Source organism: Anopheles funestus (assembly GCF_943734845.2).
Source record: "Anopheles funestus chromosome X unlocalized genomic scaffold, idAnoFuneDA-416_04 X_unloc_91, whole genome shotgun sequence".
Classification (NCBI taxonomy): domain Eukaryota; kingdom Metazoa; phylum Arthropoda; class Insecta; order Diptera; family Culicidae; genus Anopheles; species Anopheles funestus.
The window spans coordinates 1-10,000 of NW_026045222.1; the positions used below are offsets into that span (position 1 = coordinate 1).

Here is a 10,000-nt window from a genome sequence, read left to right on the forward strand (position 1 = left end):
GGAACAATTTTTGGTAGCCCTTGAAATTATCTATCGAATGACATATACTTGATTTTTGGCCAAAAAGTTCCCTAGACTAGTAAAAATCGCATCATTTTACTAGAGTCGGGTACCCTGGACGAAAAACCGCTATAATTGCGGTTTTTGGCTAATAACTGGAATACTAGACGTCGCAGGGGGGTGTCGTGGAACAATTTTTGGTAGCCCCTTGAAATTATCTATCGAATGACATATACTTGATTTTTGGCCAAAAAGTTCCCTAGACTAGTAAAAATCGCATCATTTTACTAGAGTCGGGTACCCTGGACGAAAAACCGCTATAATTGCGGTTTTTGGCTAATAACTGGAATACTAGACGTCGCAGGGGGGTGTCGTGGAACAATTTTTGGTAGCCCTTGAAATTATCTATCGAATGACATATACTTGATTTTTGGCCAAAAAGTTCCCTAGACTAGTAAAAATCGCATCATTTTACTAGAGTCGGGTACCCTGGACGAAAAACCGCTATAGTTGCGGTTTTTGGCTAATAACTCTAATACTAGACGTCGGAGGGGGGTGTCGTGGAACAATTTTTTGGTAGCCCTTGAAATTATCTATCGAATGACATATACTTGATTTTTGGCCAAAAAGTTCCCTAGACTAGTAAAAATCGCATCATTTTTACTAGAGTCGGGTACCCTGGACGAAAAAACCGCTATAATTGCGGTTTTTGGCTAATAACTCGAATACTAGACGTCGCAGGGGGGTGTCGTGGAACAATTTTTGGTAGCCCTTGAAATTATCTATCGAATGACATATACTTGATTTTTGGCCAAAAAGTTCCCTAGACTAGTAAAAAATCGCATCATTTTACTAGAGTCGGGTACCCTGGACGAAAAACCGCTTAAGTTGCGGTTTTTGGCTAATAACTCGAATACTAGACGTCGCAGGGGGGTGTCGTGGAACAATTTTTGGTAGCCCTTGAAATTATCTATCGAATGACATATACTTGATTTTTTGACCAAAAAGTTCCTAGACTAGTAAAAATCGCATCATTTTACTAGAGTCGGGTACCCTGTACGAAAAACCGCTATAGTTGCGGTTTTTTGGCCAATAACTCGAATACTAGACGTCGGAGGGGGGTGCCGTAGAACAATTTTTTGTAGCCCTTGAAATTACCTTTCGAATGATATATAGTGGTTTTTTTGGTCAAACAGTGACCCCGAGACTAGTAACCCTCCATACACAAAACCGCCTAAAAAGTTTTGGTTTTGCAAAATTTTGAAAAGTGCGTCAAAAAAATTTTTTCAAAAAGTACCAAATCGTGATCAGAACTCACTATAGACCATAAAAAGTGAAATCCGATGGTCATTTGCAACACTTGGTCAATCGAGAAAAATTTCACTTTTTTACTAGAGTCGGGTACCCTGAACGAAAAATCGCTCAAGTGATGGTTTTTGGCCAATAACTCGAATACTAGACGTCGGAGGGGGGTGCCGTAGAACAATTTTTTTGTAGCCCTTGAAATTACCTTTCGAATGATATATAGTGGTTTTTTGGTCAAACAGTGACCCCGAGACTAGTAACCCTCCATACACAAAACCGCCTACAAAAACTTTGTTTTGAAAAATTTTGAAAAGTTCAAAAAAATTTTTTTTTCAAAAACTACTAAAACGTGATAAGAACTTACTATAGACCATGAAAAGTGATATCCGATGATAATTTGCAAAAGTTGGTAACTAGTAAAAAATTTCACTTTTTTACTAGAGTCGGTGCAACGAGAAAAAAAAAAGTCCGTGATGGAGAAAAATGGCACGTTTTCCACGCCTGTACGCTTTCGTTTTCTATATAGGGGGTAGGTGAGCCAGAAGCATGAATTTGACTGAGTACGTATCTTTATGAATTGGGCCCTTCTAAATCGATTGAGACTACCCCCAGGACGATCGGACGACTGCTTCTGGCTCAAAATGTGGTTTTTAGATTTTGATCGTCAATTATGAGAGAAAAAATCGATTAGAAGTAAAGATACGAAATGCTTGGTCTAAGTTGGGGAAACGACTTCGGATATTTGTTGGACGTTGTCGTAGAAGGTCCGAGGACCAAGGAAAAGTGATTTCCAAGTGGATTTATGCACTATTAGTCGATGGTAAGATGTGAAATTAGTAGAACTTACCATACAGTTTGCGAAGTTGAAGCAATCGGTTGGTGAATATGGTACTGTCTGTCCAATTTGGTGGTTCGGAATGAGTGAAACGATGTTGATGATGGATAGACGTTCCGATTGCCCCCGATCGGGGAACATATAGTGGTCTTTAAGGTCCAAGTACCTATGTTTTGGTAAGCAGAACTGAGAGTTAAAGGATGAAAGTCGGCCATTCCTAATATCATCCTATCGGTGGTTCGCGAGTTGTTTGAGGACCGGAGCAGCTCGCGATGAAACGGTCCTAGGGTATTGGTTATCCATCCAAGGAAGAGTAAATGCGATCCTAGATGTGTGTCGTTGGCCGTTCTACCGGTATCGCCTATCGATGAGATATCGACGGGCATGCCTTACTCGAAAGTTGAATTCTAGGATCGATGGTCAAACAGACCTATGAGCGATAAACCAAACTGAACACGTATTGATGTCGGCTTTTTCCTATCATTTGATGCCGCAGGTTGTTTAGGGACCGGAGCAACTTGCGGCCGAGACGGTCCCCCGGGGGTTTCTTTCTCCAAGGAGTGGAAACTATTAAGCAAGAGTTGTAGCAAGATACGATCCTCTGATGTGTCGTTGGCCGTTCATGCGGTATCGCCTGTCGATGAGATATCGATGGGCATGCCTTACTCTACCGACCTTCTAATTGAGAGTATTAATCAGGGATCGATGGTCAAACAAGACCAATGAGCGATAAACCAAACTGAACACGTATTGATGTCGGCATTTCCTATCATTTGTCGCAGGTTGTTTAGGGACCGGAGCAGCTTGCGACCGAGACGGTCCCCGGGGGTTTCTTTCTCCAAGGAGAAGAAACGATTAAGCAAAAGTTGTAGCAAGATACGATCCTCTGATGTGTCGTTGGCCGTTCAAGCGGTATCGCCTGTCGATGAGATATCGATGGGCATGCCTTACTCTCCCGACTGGATTACTGAGAGTTTAATCAGGGATCGATGGTCAAACAGACCAATGAGCGATAAACCAAAACTGAACACATATTGATGTCGGCATTTCCTATCATTTGTCGCAGGTTGTTTAGGGACCGGAGCAGCTTGCGACCGAGACGGTCCCCGGGGGTTTCTTTCTCTAAGGAGTGGAAACGATTAAGCAAAAGTCGTAGCAATAATCGATCACCTGATGTGTCGTTGGCCGTTCTTGCGGTATCGCCTGTCGATGAGATATCGATGGGCATGCCTTACTCTCCTGACTGTTTAATTGAGAGTTATAATCAGGGATCGATGGTCAAAAAGACCTATGAGCGATAAACCAAACTGAACACGTATTGATGTCGGCATTTCCTATCATTTGTCGCAGGTTGTTTGGGGACCGGAGCAGCTTGCGACCGAGACGGTCCCCTTCCCGAAAGATGGTGAACCGAGTCGTCTGGCGTAAAAACCGGACGACTCGAAAGGGCTTGACCCTTTCAAGTGAGCGATAATCACAATTCTACGCTCAGTTCGACAGCTACAAGGCAAATCACTCGCTATGTTCAGAGCTAATACCATGCAACATGCCGGCATTGTTTCCACCGACGCATGGATTCAAGACTGGTGCACTTATTAGTTAAACCGTTCGCCTCCGGGTGTTTCGAGTTCAAGTCTGGATGAGGATTGATCTTGCTGGTAATAGCTTGAGCCCTTAAGGGGTCGAAGCGTACATCTTGAGACCATGTACAACATATTACCAAATCGGCACCATGGGTTTCTGGTGCAAGTGATGTAACCGTGAAAGATGTTGAGCAGCCCAACATCGGTTTACACACGCATAATAGGAAGGCAGCGCTGTCGACTGGTCAGTCGTGTAAGAAGTGTGCATTATCGATCACAAATATATTGGTGATCTGTAGGTTGCGCATACACCATGCCCGGTGTAAAGTGCCGTGGTCCCCCCCGGGGGGCTGCATCAAACCGTTCGCCACGCGAACTACCCAATGGAAACGAACTCGATGCATTTAATAAGAAGAAGAGATGATAATGAAACACGGTCGATTTAAGAGTTGAAAACGTTGAAATGCCTATAAGCAAGTCTTAAGTTGGTGGTGACCGTTACGCCCCAACAAATTGGTGCCTTACCCTACACCAAAGAGCCATTCAACATGGTTCAAGTGAGCGATAATCACGCTCTACGCTCAGTTCGACAGCTGCAAGGCAATCACTCGCTAAGTTCAGAGCTAATACATGCAACACGCCGGCATTGTTTCCACCGACGCATGGATTCAAGACTGGTGCACTTATTAGTTAAACCGTTCGCCTCCGGGTGTTTCGAGTTCAAGTCTGGATGAGGATTGTTCTTGCTGGTAATAGCTTGAGCCCCTGAATAAGGGGCCGAAGCGTACATCTTGAGAGTAAATGTACAACATATTACCAATCGGCACCGTGGGTTCTGGTGCAAGTGATGTAACCATGAAAGATGTTGAGCAGCCCAACATCGGTTTACACACGCATAAGGGGTTTATTGTTATCTGTAGGTTGCGCATACACCATACCCGGTGTAAAGTGCCGTGGTCCCCCAGGGGGCTGCATCAAAACGTTCGCCATGCGAACTACCCAATGGAACGAACTCGATGTATTGAAAGAGATGAACAATTAATAGCGAGAATAGGGGCCCGGAAGCAATTCCGCGGCCCTACGGTCGATTCAAGAGTTGAAACGTTGTACAATCGTGGATAGCACCTAGTGCTAATATGGTGAGAGATAATGTGTGAGGAAATTTAGTTTCCTAAAGTTTAGTTAGTGGTTTCCGTTGTGCCCTAACAAACTTAAAGTTGGTGGTGACCGTTACACCCCCAACAAATTGGTGCCTTACCCAACACCAAAGAGCCATTCCATATGGTTCTAGAGAGAGAGAGTTGTGTGGAAATTTATTTCCCACTAAGCGAGTGTGTGTCTGTAGTGGAACGAATTCTGGTTGATCCTACCAGTAATATACGCTTGTCTCAAAGGTTAAGCCATGCATGTCTAAGTACAAACATAAATGAATGTGAAACCGCATAAGGCTCAGTATAACAGCTATAATTCACAAGATCATCCTACCACTAGTTACTTGGATAACTGTGGAAAATCCAGAGCTAATACATGCAACATGCCGGGACTGTTGCCCTCGCGGGTAGCTGAACTGGTGCACTTATTAGTTAAACCAATCGCCTCCGGGCGGCTTGAGTTGAAGTCTGGATAAGGACGCAGATCGTATGGTCGCTTGTCGACTGACGACAGATCTTTCAAATGTCTGCCCTATCAACTATTGATGGTAGTGTAGAGGACTACCATGGTTGCGACGGGTAACGGGGAATCAGGGTTCGATTCCGGAGAGGGAGCCTGAGAAATGGCTACCACATCCAAGGAAGGCAGCAGGCGCGTAAATTACCCAATCCCAGTACGGGGAGGTAGTGACGAGAAATAACAATATGGACCTCTCTAACGATGGTCCATAATTGGAATGAGTTGAGTATAAATCCTTCAACAAGGATCAAGTGGAGGGCAAGTCTGGTGCCAGCAGCCGCGGTAATTCCAGCTCCACTAGCGTATATTAAAGTTGTTGCGGTTAAAACGTTCGAAGTTGATTGCCCGTCCAGACACGTGACCGCCACGGGCGCCCGGTTACACGCCGGGGCCGTTCGTGCGCGCGCTCACGGCTGCGACTCACAATGGTGTACTTGGGCGTTACTCTGTGAACGAGTACCGTGCTACCGGTTAACTCCGGCACGGGCTCCTCATGGTGCTCAAGATACTCACATTTACCTTGAACAAATTAGAGTGCTCAAAGCAGGCTAAGACAAAGCGTCCGGCCCCCCCGTGGGGTTGGCGTTGGCCGAGAATAATCTTGCATGGAATAATGGAATATGACCTCGGTTTATACGATTTCGTTGGTTTGTCAGAAACCTAGAGGTAATGATTAACAGAAGTAGTTGGGGGCATTGGTATTACGGCGCGAGAGGTGAAATTCGTAGACCGTCGTAGGACCAACTGAAGCGAAAGCGTTTGCCATGGATGCTTTCTTTAATCAAGAACGAAAGTTAGAGGATCGAAGGCGATTAGATACCGCCCTAGTTCTAACCGTAAACGATGCCAATTAGCAATTGGGAGACGCTACCCCTATTCGGTGCTCTCAGTCGCTTCCGGGAAACCAAAATCGGGTTCCGGGGGAAGTATGGTTGCAAAGTTGAAACTTAAAGGAATTGACGGAAGGGCACCACAAGAAGTGGAGCTTGCGGCTTAATTTGACTCAACACGGGAAAATTTACCAGGTCCAAACTTATCGAGGTAAGACAGATTGATAGCTCTTTCTCAAATTTAAGGGTAGTGGTGCATGGCCGTTCTTAGTTCGTGGAATGATTTGTCTGGTTAATTCCGATAACGAACGTGACTCAAACATGCTAACTAGAACGCTGTCAGCAGTGCGCCTCCGGGCGCACCTGACGTTACAGCCGGGCGGCGCCTTCACGGGCGGTCGTCGGCTACGTTTGCCCTGCTTAGCGGGACAACTTGTGTTTAGCAAGCTGAGAATGAGCGATAACAGGTCCGTGATGCCCTTAGATGTTCTGGGCTGCACGCGTGCTACAATGTGGGTCGCAGCGTGTTCTCGCCAATAGGCGCCCCCATTCCGAGAGGAACGGGAAATCACTAAAATGCCCATCTAGTCGGGATTGGGGACTGCAACGGTCCCCATGAACCTGGAATTTCTAGTAAGCACTAGTCATTAGCTAGTGCTGATTACGTCCCTGCCCTTTGTACACACCGCCCGTCGCTACTACCGATGGATTATTTAGTGAGGTTTCTGGAGGCTTACCTTCCGCGGTTCCTTCGTGAGCTGCAGCTGGCATGGCTGAAGTTGACCGAACTTGATGATTTAGAGGAAGTAAAAGTCGTAACAAGGTTTCCGTAGGTGAACCTGCGGAAGGATCATTACTGATGATCGTCCGCGAGTGACCAACCATGGGCTGCCTTCGGTGTAGCTCGGTCGCTCGCTTGCTATGTGTCAGAATTTGTTGAAAGCCAACTCGTTCGTTGTACACTTTGATGGGTGACCATCACTGTGTCTCCGTGCCGAGCTAGATCTCCCCTAGCCGTAAGGCACTTGAACGCCCCTTCGACGACGAGTTGCATGTGTGTGGTATGTGTCAGAATCTGGTGAAGCTTTCTGCATGTGATGTGCCTTGTGTGGATCCGTGGCCATTGCATTGTGTCTGGTGCTTAGATACCCAGACACTTAGAACGCTTGCGCGGAAAGCAAACTCGATCGTTGTACACTTTGATGGGTGACCATCACTGTGTCTCCGTGCCGTGCTAGATCCCCCCTAGCCGTAAGGCACTTTGAACGCCCCTTCGACGACGAGTTACAAGAGTGTGGTATGTGTCAGAATCTGGTGAAGCTTTCTGCATGTGATGTGCCTTGTGTGGATCCGTGGCCATTGCATTGTGTCTGGTGTGTAGGTACCCAGACACTTAGAACGCTTGCGCGGAAAGCAAACTCGATCGTTGTACACTTTGATGGGCAACCATCACTGTGTCTCCGTGCCGTGCTAGATCTCCCCTAGCCGTAAGGCACTTTGAACGCCCCTTCGACGACGAGTTACAAGAGTGTGGTATGTGTCATAATCTGGTGAAGCTTTCTGCATGTGATGTGCCTTGTGTGGATCCATGGCCATTGCATTGTGTCTGGTGTGTAGGTACCCAGACACTTAAGCAAACTCGATCGTTGTACACTTTGATGGGCGAGCATCACTGTGTCTCCGTGCCGTGTAAGAGCTCCCCTGGCCATCAGGCACTTGAAAGGTCCTTGGACGACGAGTTACAATAGTGGTGTGTTAGATACGTCAGATTACGGTGTCTACTACTGTGCAATACGTATCCGGCTACGGCACGGAACGAACGGGAACTGTGGTGCAGACAAACAAGAGTTAAGCCTATTAGTCATTAACTCTAAGGACGGGGCCATGGGGCGGTACACAAAGGATACGGATGAGCGAGTATGCAGGCCCAATACTCAATAGCTCGATCCGATCCAAGCACATGAGTTGACTGCGGCGTCAGGTTAACCAATGTGCTAGATTCTATTTGGCCAGTAGAATCTTGTGTCTTATGCGATTTGATACCAAGACACCAGAACGAAAGTTAGTTGAAGAGTTATTAAACTCTTATGAAGTATGGTTGTGCAATCACAACTTATGACTTTAACCTATAAAGTGGATATGGACTTGCAATTATAACATGGAATCTCTACACACCCCATGAGCTCGATCCAATCCACGCACACGAGTTGCCTGAGTAGCGACAGGTATACCGATGTGCAATACGTATCCGGCCACGGCACGGAACGAACGGGAACTGTGGTGCAGACATACAAAGAGTTAAGCCTATTAGTCATTAACTCTAAGGACGGGGCCATGGGGCGGTACGCAAAGGATACGGATGAGCGAGTATGCAGGCCCAATACTCAATAGCTCGATCCGATCCAAGCACATGAGTTGACTGCGGCGCCAGGTTAACCAATGTGCTAGATTCTATTTGGCCAGTAGAATCTTGTGTCTTACGCGATTTGATACCAAGACACCAGAACGAAAGTTAGTTGAAGAGTGATTAAACTCTTATGAAGAATGGTTGTGCAATCACAACTTATGACTTTAACCTATAAAGTGGATATGGACTATCAATTATAACATGGGGCACACACCATGTTCTCGATCCAATCCACGCACACGAGTTGCCTGAGTAGCGACAGGTATACCGATGTGCAATACGTATCCGGCCATAGGCACGGAACGAACAGGAACTGTGGTGCAGACATACAAGGGCCATGGGGCGGTACGCAAAGGATACGGATGAGCGAGTATGCAGGCCCAATACTCAATAGCTCGATCCGATCCAAGCACATGAGTTGACTGCGGCGCCAGGTTAACCGATGTGCTAAGAGAGTTGTTCCTGGGCCTTCAAAGTGACTTCAAAACTATCTTAGCGAATGGTGGCCATGGGCGTAGACATGAGCCACAAGTCACAAGGCCTGGGACTATTGGGTAATAAAGACAACTTAGTCAGAAAGTTAGTCTTTGGACGTACCACCGGGATTGTGTTACATTGGGAACCTTACTATAAAACCCTAGGCAGGGGATCACTCGGCTCATGGATCGATGAAGACCGCAGCTAAATGCGCGTCACAATGTGAACTGCAGGACACATGAACACCGATAAGTTGAACGCATATTGCGCGTCGGACGATTAAACCCGGCCGATGCACACATTCTTGAGTGCCTATCAATTCCTTGATATACAACAAACCAAACTTCAGGGTGGAGCGTGCCACAATAGAACACTATGGCGAGCAGCCCGTCTAGTGTCGTGGGGGAAACACGCTTCCACACTGTGCATAATGGCGTGCTCGGGACCTTTGTTGGGACCGCAGGGCGCTGAAAGTAAAGGGGTGAACCGCATAAATCGCACGCACGTAAACGCGCACACACACAAATAGAGTGAGACGTATCGTAGGATACCGCTAAGAGTACGTTGTGAAACATGGGGAAATTCAATCGAAAACCTCTTTGATGTCCAAGAATTCGTTGACCGTATCCGTCGTAATACTGGATCAACGTGCTTGGGGGAAAACGTCAAAGGGTTTTATAATAGTGGTGCATGATTAACCCATCGATGCCCGAGGGGAACATGTTGTCCAATACAATAGTGGTGCAGTTGGCTCGACATGCTCGGGGGGAGACATCGTGGGTCCAAGTCGACCAAGTCGACCGAGAGTTGTTGTTGAGAGATCGAATCAAAACGATGCCGAGCGGAACTCGTTGTCCTTATTGGAGTGATATTCGGACAACGTGCTCGGGGG

The 10,000-nt window shown here is 46.6% G+C and overlaps 1 long non-coding RNA gene and 1 other non-coding gene across 2 annotated transcripts in view; both read left to right on the forward strand.

Moving 5' to 3' along the window:
• Positions 1 to 1,492: 1,492 nt before the first annotated feature.
• LOC125774198 (uncharacterized) overlaps positions 1,493 to 10,000 on the forward strand; it is a 24,925-nt gene continuing 16,417 nt past the window's right edge. Inside the window, exon 1 of the long non-coding RNA XR_007420666.1 lies at positions 1,493 to 1,771. This is a non-coding gene — a long non-coding RNA (uncharacterized LOC125774198). The remainder of the gene's footprint in view (positions 1,772 to 10,000) is intronic.
• Positions 9,265 to 9,422, forward strand: LOC125774199 (5.8S ribosomal RNA). The gene has a single exon (XR_007420667.1). It is a non-coding gene; the product is annotated as a 5.8S ribosomal RNA (ribosomal RNA).